This window comes from Crotalus tigris, unplaced genomic scaffold (genome assembly GCF_016545835.1).
Source record: "Crotalus tigris isolate CLP2741 ecotype Arizona unplaced genomic scaffold, ASM1654583v1 scf7180000018101.4720394464:4744507, whole genome shotgun sequence".
NCBI lineage: Eukaryota > Metazoa > Chordata > Lepidosauria > Squamata > Viperidae > Crotalus > Crotalus tigris.
The window spans coordinates 494,748-513,951 of NW_024096823.1; the positions used below are offsets into that span (position 1 = coordinate 494,748).

At 37.0% G+C, this 19,204-nt stretch overlaps 1 protein-coding gene across 5 annotated transcripts in view; it reads left to right on the forward strand.

The window, feature by feature from the left end:
* Positions 1–19,204, forward strand: part of VDR (vitamin D receptor) — a 93,948-nt gene that overhangs the window by 14,090 nt on the left and 60,654 nt on the right. Inside the window, exon 1 of one of the 5 annotated variants that reach the window (XM_039347747.1) lies at positions 1,763–1,822. The exons of the other annotated variants lie outside the window; for them this stretch is intronic. The gene's annotated coding sequence lies outside the window, so the exon portion shown is untranslated. Of the gene's footprint in view, positions 1–1,762; positions 1,823–19,204 lie in introns of those variants that run through there. 5 annotated transcript variants of the gene reach the window in all.

The window sequence follows — 19,204 nt, forward strand, 5'->3', positions numbered from 1 at the left end:
GTGCATTTACCTGTTGTTGTTGTTTTTTAAAGGAATCTGAAAGGTTGCTTTAGACTAGAGGAAGTTGTGTAGAAAAAAGACATTTTAAATGACCCCCCTTCCCTTCCCACATTCTTCGTGCTCATCTAGAACATAGTTAACTGTTGTTTTAAGAAGCCTCTGCCGTTGGTAGTATGTCAGCAGCATTACAATCGGGAGCTTTTTCAGGCACTGCGACAAAGAGGCTGGATCCAGCGATACGCTCTGAGCAATCCGTACTGGAAGAGAGAAATCCCAAGAAACAAGGTGCGGACCAAGGGAGCAGGGAGAGAGGCGTTATTTCATTGCGGCTGCTGAAATGGTTAACTTGAGCCCAGAAGCCAGGAGGTGGGATAGGACAAGAAATCTTTCCAATGAGAAAAGTAGCCTGCTCTTCTTGGAAACTTTGTCATTCTAAGGAAAAATGTTCTCGAAACTGGCTTTGTTGTTGTTTCCAATGAACCGAAGGTCAGAAATTAATTGATTCAGTTCCCTAAAAAAGAACAAAAACCTAACAACATTTAAATTATTGGAAAAAATCAGGGTTCTGTTTTCTCTAACCCAGGAAGGAGCACTTTCTACAGAGGTGAATAGCTCACAGTGTTCCATACCTGCTTTATGTAATTTGGAGTAGTAATCAGTCCTAGAGCAGCTAAAGAGATTTTAAAAAAACCCCAAAACTGTGAGATTTTCTGTGAGATGGACAGAATCCCTGTCCTTAATTAAGGGACTAGGAAGAATATTGCTTTGAAACAAACTGTCACTGCTGAAATGGAAGGCGGAATTTCGCTGCGTGTGTCTGCATTTAGCATTTATATACAATGTTTAGCCATGGCTAGAGAGGCAGAAAGAATGTGCAGAGAATTCTGATTTTATTATTATAGTATCTATCATTAATCTTTTTTTTCTCTCGTAAACAAATGATATCAAGTTCAAACTTTGGGATCTGTTAGATTTGCAGCACACACCAGGAATTTGATATGGAATATAATTGTTGCTCTTAAAGAAGCTGGTATATGAAAAAGTGTATGTATATTGATAAGAGCCTTGCATTGCAAGATATACTTGTTGAAACGGGTTATAATATGGCTTGCAATTTTAATGAATGACTAATGCGTTTAGCATTCTTGTAAAATGTTGCAAAATGCTAACAGATGTGATCTATTGAAGTGTTTATGGCAGAACTTTGCCCCCCCCCTTATTTGATGAGAAATTCCTGGCACTGAACAGAGACAAAACTTCAGAAGTAATTTGATTTATTTGGAAGTTTCACAGAATCTAATAGCAATTGCTCTGAAATTTCTTTGCCATCTTCAAAGACAATGCTAGCCAAAAGGCATGGCAACTTTTAATCGTGGATAAAAGACATTTTTTTTCGTATGATCACTGGTGCTGATAACATTCATTTGGGAATTCTGTATATGTGCTTTTTCAGAAGTAAGCCCATTTAAATCGGGAGAAACCTAGAAAAATTACAGTAAAGAATGCACACGTGTATTTGTGAAACTCTCCTCCACCCCCCAAACGAGCATCTGTATTTTGTACACTAATGATGTTTATGGAGTGGATGAAGAAAAGCCCAGGGATTCTTATCTCAAATGCAACCTGAACATAAAAGAACAAGATTAATAGTCTCAAAAGCAACTCTAGAATGGAAATTAGCTATTGGAAGCTGGTGCTTTTCGCCATGCCTCCGAGTCACGTGACAGTCACTCTAACAGAACATAAATTGCCTGTTCAGTGGGATCAAGCAGTCACTCACTGACTGTGCAGTTCAAAGGAGGTGTGGCTAAGTCCCATGCGGGTAAGTTTTTAATCTTGTTTCTACCTTAAAAGAAAGCAGCTTCCAATATAAATCTTTAGCATTTTAATTTATGCACAAAGCTCTGTTTGGCATTGTGTGATCAGGTATTTAAATCCTGGCACAAGCAATACAATCCACATGCAACCCTTCAGAAAGGAGGTACATTTAAATGTTTCTCAGATGATTGTAGCATAATAGTTGTGGCAATTAATTTTCTCACTGAATGTTAATTAACATCTGAAAATAGAGATAAACATAATTTTTACCATACTTTTTCTTCTTAAGAGTTTGCTTCTTCTGGTCTAGTAGGGCACGCTGTTTCTGTGTACCTTCATGTCAGTTTTTAATTCCTGGAGACTACAATGGACAAGTCCCCGCAGTTTTTTTAGGAAGGCTTTTCCAACATGGTTTGCCCTTGCCTCCTTCCCAGGGCTGAGAGACAGTGACTGGCCCAAAGTCACCCAACTGGCTTCATGCCAGGGCAGGATTAGAACTCATGTTTTTTGTGTTTCTAGTCTGATGCCTTAAACGCTACACCGTACTGTCTAATAGGACAAACTAGTATCAAGAAAATAAACATTCTTGGCAAAAAGTGAAGAATGCCTACAGCTGTGACCGAGTGCACAGAGTTCAACATTATTGTTAACTTGCTGTTTTGTTCTGTTTCTGAGAGAAAAAGGCAGTACTTTAAATGTTTAAATTAAGAAGGCAGTGTCCATTACCTGTGTTCCTGAGCGATGTAGGAAGAACAATCTTAGATATGAGGTAATCTTTTTAAGAAATTCTGAGCAGATATGGGGTCTTTGTCTTTATATGCAGGTCAGGAATCTGTTGGAGAGGACTGACATGGCAAGTTCTTAGTTCAAAATGCACAAATTTTGCATGTTTTCCTCCAAATAGGTTACATTGGGAATTGACGCACGCATGAAAATTTAATTTTAATATTCCTTCAAAAAGGATTTTTTAAGCAAAATAACTTACTAGAATTTGTAATGCAACAGTGAAATAAATTTTAAATAAGAATATTGCAACATCATTAAATTGATGCATGCTCCAAAGGTAAAATTTGAACCATGATTGTACATTATTCCAAAAGTGAATATAATAAACATAGTGTAAATGCAAAAGTTTCAGAGGATAACTTGCGATTAGTAAAAGTGTCTACGTTTTAAATGTAACAAAGCTTCTTGAAAAGACTTTCCATTAAATAGTAGCCTATGTGATACATGTGGCAGCTGGAAATATTTGTAGTGACACTGGTTTGAAGAAAGGCTTCTGGATTGAAATATTTTGTAACAAAAAGAGTTCACTTATATAGTAAGATCTAAATGTGGACGGCATGTGTAACTATAGAAGAGTGTTCTGGGGCATAGGAACTGAAGTCCAAGTTTGATTTAGTCCTTTTCCATACTGCTAAAGTAAAGCGCTGAATTACATGTAAATAGAGATCCAGCTGAAAATGAGCACCTGATATTGATTGATTCAGCAGAGCATTTTGATTCTATCTAAGGCACACTTTTGGAAAAAAAAATAGTTTTATAAACCTTAGGTTCTTCTGTTCTTCCCATTTCATTTCTTTGTCATATTACACTAGAAGCCTGCTGGGCCTGTTTTATGTTTGAAAAGATACTTTCTGTCTCAGACCTTTGGCTCAGCTGAATGTTTTTGCTTCAGATTGTTATTTTTTTCTGTTGTTGTAATGTTCTTTTTTTCTTCTTTTAACTTCGTGATTTCTGGATGCATTATAGAGCATTATATAAATGTGATAAATTGCACAGATAAAATAATACACATAATAAAATAATAAATAATGTACTGTATTCATTGCATAATACATTTTTATATATGAGCCTCCTCTGGTTTTCAGTCCAAAGAGCATTAGTTGCATGTGGTTGTTCAACACAGATACCTCCGTAAGATATGAAAATATATAAGGTTATAGATATTCTTTGTTTAGCAACTGCCTCATTTAGCAACCATTTGCAGGTACAAAGGTTTTGAAAAAGTAATTTTACAAGAAATATTTGTATTTACAATCTTCGCAGTTAGTAAGGCAGAGAAAAGCTATAGTAAAATAAGCACCGTTGTAGTTTCGCTTAAGAACAGGTTCATTTAATGACCAAGTTGGCAGTCCCAGTTATGGTCACTAAACCATGACTACTTGTAGTGCATTTTTGTTTTGCTTTATGACAGGCATGTCAAACTGCTGGCCCATGGGCCGGATGCGTCATGCCAAAACCACGCCCACCCCATTGCCGACAATGAGGAAAAAGTCATGATATGCCGTGCGACGTCACGTGACGTCGCGAGTTTGACATGCCTGCTCTGTGACAACATTTTGTTTTACCTATTTGAGGATCTTCTGGACAAATTGACAGCAAAGAACTTGGAAAATGAGATTTATCACACACACAAAAAGGGAAAATGACCATTAAATAGGATTTTGGAAGAAAATGCTGGCATAGTAAGAACAATCATATAAAGATGAAAATTAAAGTGAGGAGCTCAGAAGGCTGCAGGCAGGCAGGCAGGGAGATAATCATATGATAAACTTCTGTATTTTGACTGAGAAAGAGAGGAACAAAAATTACACTGCATTCTATTTCCCCTTGAGAAGTGCACAAGGTGTATTTCCTATAAACGGGATGTCTATATTGGTTGGAACAAGTAGATAGGAGTGTCACTGCATATTCCAAGCAAAATGTTGATGTTGTAGGCTTTGAAAGCTTAAAATCAATTGCCTTATTAACTCTTTCCAAGATTAGTTTTAATTATGCTTCTTAGTGTTCTAATTATATATGTATTTTTTTCATTTTAATAGCTGACTTCACATATCATGCCAAGCCAAAACTTGATTTATTTGATTTAAAGCAATATATTAATTACTATTGTAATTGATAAACATTGAAGTTTAAAGTTTATCATAACTGGCTCATTACTGCACACTTCGTTTGGGAAAGCCAGCGATGTAAGCACTTTATATTTTTAATGTTTTGTCTGAAAATAAGATGTAATAATTTGAAACTAATACTATATTTTCCCCCAGAACTTCTGTGTGTGCCTTCTATTATGCAAGTTCCTTTTCTACTTTCTAAATGTACTTGTGTGTGTAAACAGGGCTACATTTTTAATTTGGGTTCATTAGTCTTCTTAGTTTTTGTATTCCAGTACACATTAGAATTGCAGCTACATGTAAAATATTCATTGTTATGGGATGGGGTGGGGGGAGAGTCCTTGATTGCATGATGCTTTACTAGGTGACATTGTGCAAAAACATACATAACATTTAGTTATACTCTCACTGCACTCTTGGGAACAACATAGTAAAGATTAAATCCTAGCCCTGAGTATTAAACTAGGCAGAATTACTGCCTACTGTGAGGACATCTGGGAATTAAAGACTTAAAAATGCGAGCAAGGACCATTCAGTTTTATATTGAAAAAATGAGTGATATTGTACTTCAAGAAGAGCTGAGAGCAATTTTGTTGTATTGAGTCATCGGTGGAAGAAATAATAGTAATAATAATAACAAGAATAACAATAATTATTATTATTACTAGAACTGCTTCCATCCTGCGACGATATCTGTAATACCATCAAACATCCACATCTGCCTATCCCAGGTCCTTGGGAAGGACTTGATAGGGAAACAAAAATGCCAAATCCAGTCTGAACATCTGGCTGACTGTGTGATTATTATTAATAATAATAATAATAATAATAATAATAATAATAATAATAATAATAATAAAGTTGGAAGGGACGTTGGGGGTCATCTAGTCCAACCTCCTGCTCAGGCAGAAAAACCTATACCATTTCAGACAAATGGCTGTCCAGTCTCTTCTTAAAAACTTCCAGTGTTGGAGCATTCACCGCTTCTGGAGGCAGGCTGTTCCACTGATTAATTGTTCTCACTGTCAGGAAGTTTCTCCTTAGTTCTAGTTTGCTTCTCTCCTTGATTAGTTTCCATCCATTGCTTCTTGTCCTGCCTTCAGGTGCTTTGGAGAATAGCTTGACTCCCTCTTCTTTGTGGTTTTCTTTAAATGACCTCCTCATCCTAAAAGTCTTACCTCTTTTGGATTTAAGGAGTTTAAATATTTGAGGAGCACTGCAGTGCTCTTTAACAGCAACTGAGTTAGTTTCATTAATTTTCAGAGCAATTGGATCTGGTAAAACAATCTTGAAAGACTGGGAGGTAACTTGGAAATGATTTAGGTAAATTGGAAATTTGGGAGCACTGTTGCTGTACAGAAGAGTGCATTAAACATATTATACCATTTTATACCTTCTACCTTGTTCAGAAGCATATGCAAGTAAAAAAACCCCAGACACATCTCTCCTATATTTTTTTATTCAATAAATGAAGGCAGTGAACATATTTAATTCTTCTTTCTCCTCCTACTTTCCCTTCAACACAACCCTTCATATGGGTTGGGCTGAGAGAGTGTGACTGGGCCAGCCGGCTTTCATGCCTAAGGCAGGACTAGAACTCACAGTCTGATGGTCTCTAACCTGGTGCCTTAACCACTACAAGAAATTAGTCAGTTTCATTTTTTTAATCCCCAAATCTCCATTTCTATGACTTCTATCCAGATTGGCATGAATAGGAGCAGAATTTCTTACGCATTTGGATATTCTTACAAGCAAGATTTCTGATTCTATGGAGAATTCCACTGGGAGGTCTTTGGTGTTCTCTGAGCTTGGATGTTTTCTTGCAGACGTTTCATTACCCAAATTAGGTAACATCAATGCTAATTCATTATCTCTAACTCTGATGATGTTACCTAGTTGGGTAATGAAATGTCTGCAAGAAAATATCCAAGCTCAGAGAGCACCTTTGTTAATTCTACTGGGCAATAAAAACGCCCCATTCCCTGGTTCATACTTTGAATTTAATTCATCAAGAGTAGGGACAAGGAGGCTGGGCTACAGTTGCTGTAGGAGCATCGGGGCTGTTGAGGATAGTGTCACGCTCCTAACATACACTGGATTCTCAGTTCAGACATGGTATCAGTTCTTGAAATTATTTTCAATATAAGGAAAAGTATTTTGATCAGTCAGGATATTAATGCAGCTTACTGATAGCGCACACAGTAAGTACACAGGCGTCATATATCACTTCTAGCTACAAAAGTGCCAGTAATGGATCATACAGATGATTAATTGGTCAAATTATGGGATACAGTTACAAAGAAGTCTGTCAATAGCTATGTGGTTACAGAAGGCTGCTGCACAGGTCTTGCAGCTCAAATTTAGCTAATTTCTGGGGGAAAAAAGTCTTTCTTGGGCTACTGATCTGTGGACAGCCATCTGAATGCTGAATGCTTTAAAAAAAAAAAAAATAGAGAGAGTGGAAACAAACTTTTTTCCAGGGGTCAAAAACTTTAATTTTTGCCCCTGAAGTTTACAAGTGTCCTGTGATATCAGTGGGAGGCTCACCTTTATCTTATTTTTTTTTGTGTTTGTGTGATGAATGCATTAAATTTACTTGCTTGAAGGGCTTATTTAAAACAAAGAGCAAGAGTACCACCGAGAAGGTTGATTTGCACCAAATTCAATGGTATAGTCTTAGTGGCTTCGGAAAATTCACAGAAACGAGTTTGAGGGAATCACACAGATTGCTCATTCCAGCAGGAGAAGCAACCAAAAGGAGAGGAACATTTTGTTAATTTAAAATTTTGATAACTTTCCTAATAGTTTCTTTGCTGGATATTTCTTGCTTAGATCATCTCACTGTATCTCTTTTCTATTTTACTATTTCTATAGCACTTGTTAAGTATTTGGTATAACTGGAAAAAAGAAAAACCAGTATCAGCATTAGATTAAAAGTCCTTTGTGTATTTCTGCCTTATCATGTCTCATCAGCTATTAACCAGCATGCCACTTTATATCCCTCCTGTTTTTACATTAATTTGTAGATATATGTGAAATAATGAATCATAGTTCTCCCGCTTCTGTTGAATCTGAAAAATCTCCGAAGGATTCTTTGGACAAATGTATAGACCTCAAGTTATATTGATCTGCAGTAGTGGATCCTAATGAGTCAGGAGATGTGCTTTCTAATACAGTACATAGACTGAAACTTGGGGCATGTATGCCCATTCAGCTGAGACTTTGAAGAGATATAAAACCTTTCATTGAATTTAACTGTCCTGTGTTTACTTTCAGCTTTATTAACTGAAGGCTAATATAGCATAGCTACTCATCAAAGTTATAAGAGGGCAGTGACTCAGTATGGAAATTATATTGGCTGAGGGAAAAAGCACTGCTTTTCCAGAGAGGGCCAAAAAGCAGCCGGCAAAAATAATGCATTCAGTGATTAGAAATCAATTTTTTTATTTTTTGGGTTGCTGTTGAAATTACTTCTTTTTCTTTGCCTATTTGTCCTAGAATTCTAAAACATTTACATATATTTTAATGCCTGGAACTATTAAAGGTCAAAGAAGGCAGGATGATCTATGTTACATTTCAGTCTGAAAACAAATTTGCCTATTTTAATATTCTCCTGAAAATCCGTATCTTCATGCAGCAATTTGTTCTTTTGGATTTCAAGGGAGAACACAGTATTCGCGCTGTCTGTAGTCTCAAGGAGACTATTCATACCTCTGCCCTATATTGAGGGTAAATAGAGGGATTTGCCAGATTGTTCCTCCGAGTTTGTTTATTTGCTGTCAGCTTTGATTCTTTAAACTTTGGCTGCTGGTAGCTGTTTTGAAGAGAGCATCCAATTGAGAGCAACTGTAGCTCATAATATGCTGCCACATTGGCTGCATAAATCCGGGGGAGGGGGAGCTTTTATTTGCCTTTCAGATAAAATCCATATGTAATAAAATCATAGGAGGTATTTGGGGCCCTCGTTAATTATAACTGTAGTTTTGTGCAACAGTTCCAAGCCAAGTTCTTTATTTGTGGATGCAACTAAATGTGTGTTGGGTGGATGCAACCTAAGGCGTATTTAGTGCATGGTGAAGGGGATGCAACCTTGACAAGAAAAAGAAAAGAGGAAGGAACCATGTGCAACAAGGATTGGAAAAGCAACTGAAGTGAGAAAAATGGGAATAAAAATAACATGCAAATTCAAATTAGTGCCTGAGTTGGGGAATAAACAGCCAAGGGAAAGAAGGCATGAAGATTAGATCATCTCTGTTGTCAAACATTCTTTCTTTGCCCTAAAAATGTCCTTTATCGAAGGAAGAATAGTCACGTGGGATCTGCGATACATCTAGTATAGAAATCTTGCTGCACTGTGTATGACAGGGTCAAGCTTGAGATTTGTAAGATATTAATTATGCATGCAATGATTAATATCTAATTAATATTAACTTCTAATTAGCATTGATATTTATTACATCTGCTTTGTTGTATAAAGAGCGGAAATCTTTCATTTTATAGCTGTTTATCTCCCTATATTTTCAGTGTGTGAAAATATGTGTAATCAACACTGTACCTTTCCCAATCACAGTCCTTGAACTGGCAACTTCTGTCTGTCAGTGGGTATATGTTTACAGCGTCATCTAGGTAGCAGGTTAAAAATAGGAAATTACTTTGCACTACACATATTTTGTAACTAAGGCTAGAACGGAAGGCACTACATGCCTCTATGGCTGGATCTGTCTGTTTAACAGAACATACTATTCCCAAGATCTGTTCTGTCTTCTTCACTCGACACCCTAACCATGTTCTTTATAAAAGATACAGTTACTGCTGCATGCTCCTTTCGTTGGGCATCTGTCTTCATTGCCCTCCATTTGTAGCTGTTTTTTTAGCATGGATTTGCAGGCCAACAAATGAGAGGGCAGTTAATCATTCATGCAAAGAGCTGTAACATGAAGCGCCTGTTCCCATCTCTGTTTTGGTGTCACTCCTTGCGATAGTACCATAGTAATCATACTATGTTTTCAGCTCTTTTAGCCTCAATATTAATGGTACTGAAGACCCTGCTTTTTATTGTTGTTGTTAATTAATGTTGCTGTCATCTACCTGATCTATGCTATCCCCATCCTCCATTTGTTGGATATTGGCTTAGTTCCAGGAATTAATTTCTCTATTTGAGACTCCTGGTAAACCAGAAATTGCCAAATGGATTTGGGCATCAAGTATTTCGCCCAATTTAGCATCTTTTTCTCCAAAATGCTTTCCATCTCATATCTTCCTTATCAGTATTGGCTCAGAATTGAGCATGAAAGAGACTTGGCCATATTTTCAAACCTTTATGTATAATCAGCATTCTGGTTCTTGATTTTCCCCTTCTATCAGAAAATCTTTTTATTTCAGGTACATCGTGATAATGATGCTGCAAAAGGAATTTCTTTCTTGTGAATGGTGAAGCAGTCATGAATAGTACCTTTCACTGTTCTTGTACATCACCGTTAACTGTAGCCTGATTCCCAGGATGTCTGAGCTAATGGAGTCACTTATGTAGACAAAGGCAACGCATATACTGTAGGTAACATCCACCGCAGGGAGACTTCAGTACTAGAAATATATGTTTGTTGGTTTTCCTTTAAATATTCTTTAATAATTCCACTGTCACTCAGGTATCTCAGAGAAAGTTCACCTTTTACATTCATTAAAGGTGAAAGGGAAAAAAATTGGATATCACAGGCTATGCGTTTTTACCTTTTGGTCAGATACCTGTTCCACATTGCTATTTACTAAACATACATCGCTAAACATCTGTCTGTGCCTGATCTGTGCTGATTCTCCTTACCTGATCCTGCACCTCAGAGCTCAGTTTTTTTTTATTGTTCAAATCATAGTAAAGCTGCAATGTGGAACGTGCAATTCCATGAAAGTTATGCATTCATATAGTCTGATGAAGGATTGTATCAGAGATATGACATGCCTTTATGAAGTCTTCTATATGTGTCCAGATCCACAGATATGTTCAAGCCAATCTTAGCAAAGACATTTCTTCATTATGACTCTTCAGATTTCTGCCCTGTCTTGTGTAAATTTGTTTCTCTCTCACACGTTAGATTACAGGTAAACTACATAGAACAAGTTGCTTATTATAGGCCTTGGTAATGATTATTTTATACAGACACAGAATTTACCCCCTTCCACTGTGCAGAGCTAGCGTTATCCATATACACATGTGCATGTGCTCTCTCTTTAATTGCAATTAGGGCTTTGAATGGGAAGTCAGGAGGTGGACCTCCTTGAGCCTGTTAACTAAGAATTGCATGCCTGTAAAAAGCTATTTTTGCTGAGGTTCAATATGGCTACAGAGTTGAATCACAAATAAGCCATCTTTCCTCTGGTTAGTTTTGATTTCTTAGCCATGAATTCCTCTGTGAAGGATTTTCTCCTTTAAAAGGAATCCATCTTGGGATATTATCTTTACAAAATAAATCTGAAAGATTGAATTTGCTTTCTTAATGTTTGCCAGCGTCTCCGGAGTAAATATTTCTGTCACAAACCCCACTATAGATTTTGTGTGTGTGTGTGTGTGTGTGTGTGTGTGTGTGTGTGTGTATATATTCGTAGATTTTCATGGGTATAGGTATGCAGGTTTTGGTGTATTCGGGTCTTTTCCCGTGTAAGATTGAGAGTATCTTGGCGACGTTTCGACGAGGTCCCACTCGTCATCTTCAGGCTGGGGTCTTCGGCTTCGTGCTTGTGCGAATTTTATATATATATATAATTAGATATAAATTAGATACAGAGATGGACATTTCTTCTCTTAGGCTAGCCTTTACAGTAGCATTCTTTACATAAGTACAAGTACATGTATCTTGTTTCAAAATCTCAGAGATAACAGCAAAATACAGCACAATTTTTATCTAGATAGGTAGTCACTTCTTATATCAACCAAGAAACCACTGTAACTAATTTGGTAGGAGTAAGGTCAGAGGGATTTAGTAGTGATTTAAAATAGGACAGGTCCATTCAATATTTTCTGTACATATTGGGGGCAGCCTGTTTGCTCTTTTGCCATGACATCATCTACCTTCATGGGCAACATATGCAAAACAAGTCTAATTTGAGAACTATGAAGACCTCTACAGTGGTCTGGCTTGTGGGGATCAAACTCTCCCATTTTTCTTCACTGTCTGCAAAATTATTTGGGCAAAGTCTTATTCCCTTTCACTAAGTGCTCAATGAAAATAAGCTTCTGTGTCTTAAGTAATTTATTAAAATATTTGAGTTTTGTTTTTGGCTTACATCCATGTATCACACACAAAGGCAATTAAAAAGGTATTTTCCAGCTATTTTCGACAAATAATAGATAAAATCCTCCTATTAAATAATATCAAGAAAAATGCATGGATTTTCTCCCCCTTTTACATGTAGAGACAGCATTGTGGACACTGATATATATATATGTATGTATATATGTGTGTGTATGTATGTATGCGTGTGTGTGTATATCTTTTTGTATTCCAGTATTATTTCAAATTGCAAAATAATAAGTATTGGGAATTGTGCAACATAATTAAATAAGAATTTCCCAAATTATCTCCTGATTATCAGAAAAAGAAAGTATGACTTCATATTAGCAAAGCAAAATCACACTTTAATCAAAGAAAATGCATAGTGGAAAAATTGATTTCTGGGGTATATTCAGTGGTGGGATTCAGCCAGTTGCCCAGGCCCAGAATGGACTTCCGGAAGCGGCATCCACACAGAGAACCGGTTGTTCACATATTTGAATCCCACCACTGGGTATATTCCTTCAGCAGGTAGAGGTAAATTTGTTGGAGATCTACCAAAAGGCACTAATTATATTTCTGAATTTTGACATAACGCAAGTTGTATCATGTATAATCATTCCTTCATCAAAGGAATCCACATTCAGTTTGACAATTATGCAGATGAAACTCAAAATTCTACCATGCTCTGTAGCTCATCCTCAGCAGTAAACCAAAAACCACAATATCCAGGTTTAGCTGAGAAGAGTCCAGTATTATGGAAGAATTTAGTAAATGTAGCTTTGTCTCTTATCTAAGAATTATGCAGGTTACAGATAATAACAGCAGGATTGCATCATAGCTTGGTATAGACTGTAATTTGGGAAATTCCCCGTTCTCAAACCTTCCTTCAGTTGTGAATTTGCTGGTGCAGCCTTCATCAAATTAGTATCTCTTGCAGACATAGTGTGCAGCCTGTAATGCAGGTAGATTAATTCTAGCCTTATTATAGTTTTGCTGTAGGAGTTACCAAGAAAATTATGTGATACATTGTGAATGCTAAGAAACAATATTAAGGACCTATTTACCCAATGTTTTATCCTACTCAATGAATAACAGGCGAGTGAGACCACTTGACCTGTCGTTCCTCCAGGATTCAGCTATTGTATATTGTGAGGATGTTGAGCCTTTTCAAAAGCCATAGTGAATATGGTGGAGGTCTTCTAAACCTTTTAAAGAAATCTTGTGATATAAGTCAGCCAGAATAATGAAGCAACTTTAACAAGTTTCATTTTATTTAGCAATTTATATAGTCGCCCCTTTTAAGAAATCTAAGCTAATACAGTAATTCTAGATAAAACATTAAAAAAAACACCACAAAACAGACCAGTTTAAGAATAAGTGAACTATATACACTGCTGCATTCTGGATGGGCTGCAAGTCCTGAATGCTTGTCAAGGGCAGCCTTATCTAAAGTACATTGTAGTAGTCCAACTGAGTAATGACTCATGAGTGATTGGAAGCAAAAGCAGAGCCTTTCAAAACAAGACTAGAGGTACCTGGTGCAAAAGGCCTTTTGACTGTGGCTTCCTTGAGCAGGAGATACGAGTCCAAAAAGATCTTGAAGTTGCACACTAAATTTATCAAGAGAAGTGCTACCTGATTCAGAGTTAATGATGGAAAATCTTTGGATTAGTGTTGGGGGCTAAAAGTACAGCTACTTGATTTTATTAGGGTTGAGATGAAGTCTTCCCCTCCTGATCAAGGTCCTCACAGCCTTCAACTCAATAAAAGAACCTTGATGGCATCACATGAAAGGTTTGGAGCAAAGTTGTATAGTTCTGGACAACTTTTGCCTGGTCTCCAACCTTCTTTTCCTGGTGAAGGTTGTTGAGAAGACTTGCAGCTTTAAAGAATGAAATGGATTATCTACATCAGAGGTCCCCAACTTTTTGGGCACCAGGGACTGGTTCCGCGGAGAAAGGTTTTTCCATGGACCAGAGAGAATGGTTTTGTGTGCTGCCTGCATCCCACGGATGGGGCTTTGCTTGTTTGTGTGGACTGGTTGCTGGCATGCCATGGACCGGTACTGGACCACGGACCGGGGGTTGGGGACTCCTGATCTAAATTCTTTCCAATTGTTTCTTGGCTTATGAAAATGATGCCTGCCTGTCTGCCTGCCCTGATCTAGCTTAAATATCTTTCTCAATTTATGTAGTAGATTAAGTTTTTTGCACTCTTCCAGGATTTGAATTTTCTGAATCCTGGCTTTAGATTGCCAATTTTTGCATTACCATCAGCGTGAAGCTACTGTGAAGCAAAGGATGTCACACATTATGTGAAATGAGTAATAATGACAATATCTGAAAAAGTATGTCTGAAATCAGTTCTTCACAGCCATTGTTGTTGTTAATAATAATAATAATAATAATAATAATAATAATAATATTAATAATAAAGTTGGTAGTGATCTTGGTGGTCATCTAGTCCAGCCCCTGCTCAGGCAGGAAACCCTATACCATTTCAGACAAATGGCTGTCCAGTCTCTTTTTAAAAACTTCCAGTGTTGGAGCATTCACCGCTTCTGGAGGCAAGTTGTTCCACTGGTTAATTGTGCTTTAGGGTACATCCACCAAAGATAATAGTACATGCCTGGTTTTGCCTACATTTCCAACAATTGTTAGACATATTTTTAAACATTTTTGCTAGTCTGGCCGGTGATAGGTGCCATCTATAATATTTTCTTTATATGCAGTTGCCATTGTTATTTTATAGTTTCTTTCCCAAATATTTTGCCAATTTTCTAACTCTATATTGTGCCCAAAGTTTTTAGCCCATGTTATCATTGTTTCTTTTACCTGTTCATCTTCCATCTTTAAGCTTAACAAAAATGTATACAATTACTTAATCAAATTTTTGAAAAGCTAGATCAAAGTGCACAGATAGCAAAAAGAGATTATGTCTGGAAACTGATTAAGAATATCAAACACAGAGAAATATAAAATTATCCAGCTAATTTGATGTTAATGAACTTAAAACTCCCAAAGACTTCTAATTTTCATAATTACCATGTGATTGAAAATTAACCTTAGCTGCAAAGGCCTTGTCTCTACATGTCGAAGAACTATATGTACCCTTACCAGATCATCTTGCTCATTTTCCAACTCACTTTTAGACATCAGCAACTTCTGCTATTCTAAGCGTTGCAACTGAACTACAACTCCCAGCATTATTCCCCACTGGCAGTGCTTTCTGAAATGCTTGGAGTCACAGATCAGCAGTAACAGAAAGACTATACTGCTGTTTATCCCTGTCAAATTCTCTGGCCAGTTAGGTGTTCAGAAGGACACGTTGATTCTGTGAAATGCTTGGTTAAATTATAGTAGTTCTAGTTCCCCCAAACAATCAATTTGTGTTCTAAATTTACATTGCATGAAACGGTTCTGTTTTTAATTGCATCTATCTGCAAATGAAGTGTTGAACTTTCTTTGAATTCCGTACAGTTTGTAAACCATTTGCGTACCTATGACATCTTTGTTCCAAACTTGGGACATGCATAAATTTTTTGTCAAGGCAGAAAACAAAGAAGAAAAAGAGAATTCTGGTTGCATTTACTGAAAACCTTCCAGGTTCAGCCATAGTTTCATTCCATACAGCATTAACTTTGTGAACTCTCAAGCTTCCTCCTTCCGTTATATATTCAAGATGGACAGTATTTAATATTTATTTGCTATGTATATGTAAGTGTATGGGTCTATACATATGTTGTACATAGTATGTTTTAGGTGTGTGTTGTGTATGTGTTTCACTTTGAGAGTGGGCAACTAAATTTCATTTTTGATGTGTGCAATTGTGCCGTTGTGCCACAGTAAAAAGATGACAGTAAAGGTTATCTTATCTTAAAGTGCTTGAACATTTTTCCAGAAAATCTAAGTTGCAGATGGTGTTTGGAACATCTTTATGAATATCAGAAGATAACCTTGACAGTAAAATACTGCATGTTTTCTCTGGCTGTATTCTTTTTAAAATTTATAGTAACATTGCAGTTATTACATTAGTCTGTCATTTCACTTTACATTGAATAGTCTCTTAAATATACCCATGAGATAAATATAGGATGTATTTTGGCAGACTTATTCCGTTTACTTGTGAATGTTTTTTATTCTACGACCCCAATATGCTATCTTCAGTTCAGGGATCAATTCAAAATTAATGATTACATCTGAACCATAAAACGATCATTTCTCTTATTATAATTGAAAAATAAGTTTTAAAACCTGCAGGATCAGTATTAGGTGCCTCATAATATCAGGAAATAATGCATATTCTAAAATGTGTATTGGGTAATTTGTGTCAGTATTTAAATAGAGAGCTTCTATTATTATTTTTAAATCTATTTGTATTTTTATTAATAAAAATTAAGTGCCAGATTTAAATCTTGTGAAAAACTATAGGGAAGATGAAAAATATTGTGATAATCAGAAAATGGGTATTTTCCTGTTTAGGAAGATTTATATAGCCCTATTTATACATTTCATAAATATATCAATCTATACATGCAATAAATAGCTGTTTAGTCTTTCACTAGAAAATTACCCAACAAACGTTTTGGAGTCTGTTATTTCCTATGCAATAGGCTGGGGTGACCATGAGTGGCTGGCTTCAAGTCCCACAGTGAGCTTTCATTACTTAGTGTGGACTAGAACTCTGCTCTCTTCCTGATCCTAGCCCAAAATCTTAACCTCTTACACTATACTGGCTAGCTTATTTATTTGTAGCTATTTAAACCACAGTTTCGTTGTTAAAAACCAAATGCCAGACAGGGGAATTCCACAGACTTGTTACATGTTATTTCTTCAGTTAGCCAAAGAGCAATAAACTGTGAATACTGTAATGAAACTCGCAGGCCCTTTGCCATAGGGACAATTAGGAAGTAGCTGCTGAAGATTTGAGAATTTCATCTGAGATATGTGTTAGTCATTGTTTAATGATACATTCGTAATTGTGTTTAGAGAAAATTTTTCTGCCTCTTTAATATTTCACATGTGGATATGTAGCACAAGTACAAGTAGTCCTCGACTTACAACAGTTTGCTTAGTGACTGTTCGAAGTTACAATGGCACTGAAAAAAGTGCCCCCCAAGCCACAGCCGAGCAAGACACCTGCCTGCCCACCCGGTAGCCCTCCTGTCCGAGGTTTTCATTGTTGTGAGCATTTCTGTTGGGGATTGGCAGCGGGGGTGGGGTGGAGTGTGTGTGGTTTTTATTCCCCCATCTGCTGGGTGGTTGCAGCAGGTTTTGGTCATGACCCTGGGACACTGTGACCGTCATAAATATGAATCAGTTGCCAAGCATCTTAATGTTAATCACAAGACCCTGGAGATGTTGCAACATTCCAGCTGATCGGTGCTTCTTCAGGGCTCAGCAGAAGCACCAGGATCAGCACCGAGCTCCAGCTGGAGCCTGGCACTTGCACGGAGCCCTGACAGTCCCAAAGAAGTGCCGGTCAGCTGGAAAGCAGCACTGATCCTGGCGCTTCCGCTGAGCCCTGACAGCCCTGCAACTCCAGCCATCTCTCACTCAGACTTGTGTGGTGCTGCCACAGGTTCAGCTCATTTCCCTCCCCCGCTACCACTTTTCTAGAATGGTCGCGTACCACCTGCCAGGTGCCAATATACCACAGGTGGTACCCATACCACTGGTTGAAAAGGCCTGGGCTAGAAGATTTCTATTTTATTCCTCTCTGACTCTCATTCATGGATGGAAGTGGCTTGTAATCATCTTTACTAATTTAATTTCCTGCTAGCGTAAAGATCTGGAATTTGCAAAACCCAACCTTAAATTTGGTTATCTTATACCCAGTGAGTCGGTGTAATTCAACGTTTCAAAATGCTAATCTACTCAAGGGCCAGCCTCAGCACTGAATTTCGATATATCTGGTGGTATCTAAGAAGTCACTGTTCTAGTGAAATCTGAGGACTATGTTCATATTTTATAATTAGTCAGTAATTTGAAATTACCCAGTAACCAAAAGGATTAACTCCAAAAGTAGGAGACTGTAGCTTTGTGAATTTGGAGAAGTGCTGTGAGTGGGACCTGATGCTGCAAAATATTTTTTTAAAGAAGCAGTAATATAACCTTTCACAAAATATGCAGAAAGGTGGGATTTTTATTTTTCTGTGTATGATATGCTTACAAAGGATCAGTCTAATTCTTGAGAAGAATGATGAGTCATACTGAAATATATGTATGGCATAATACCATAAATTAGCTGTAGTCATCTTCTTTGCTTACCAAATCTGCCTTCCATGGACTGTATGGATCTTGTCTGTATAATAAATGATAGCCACCTCAGAATGGATTGTAGTGTGCTTAACTAATCTTCTGTACAATAGTCGGTTATTGTATTATACTGAATGATAGAACTAAATTCTAAAAACTACATTGAAAATTAAGAAGAGTTAGTTTATGCATTTTTCAAACAAATACCCACAACTTCAATAAATATAATTTAGAAAAAAAGTATTTGTTCAATTTTTTAAAGTGGCATTTAGAGGTCTGTGTTGTGCAGATTGTACTAGTGTACTATTCTATCTGTGGTGGACTAACAAAGTTTAACGATCAACAGTGCAAATTCATGAACCTGAACAATTCTTCAAATTCCTAAGTGCCAGTTTAAGTATTGTGGATAAATAAGCCTGTTGACAATGAGTTGGCTATGATAAATGAAATCTACCTCTGTTTCAGTCTAGAAAACAACTACATTTTACAGTCTTGTTTAGAAATATGTGTCAGATAAACCATGAAGATTTTTTTTCTTTTTACATTTTCATTTTCCTTCTGTTTAATTGTGTATTTTTTCTAGGAAAGAATAAACCCTCTGTGCTGAAGACCCCTCATGTAGCTAGTTTTTAATATCTTTGACACTTCTCAAATGTTCCTTTGTGTTGTTCAAAAAAAATATCTGATAGCACTTTTTCCATCTAACAAGTTTTATTAAAAGGCACACGCTTTTTGTAAACCGCAGTTCACTTCATCAGATGACAGACATGTGTCTTTTAATACAAATTTTCAGCTAGAAAAGGTGCTGTCTGATTCCTCCTTATCTTTGACTACCGTAGACTCACACAGTTCTCCTAGAGCAGTGGTTCTCAACCTGTGGGTCGGGACCCCATTTGGGGTCGAATGACCATTTCACAGGGGTCGCCAAACCACGCTGTCCGCCATTTTTTCCCCTTTTCCCTAGCTG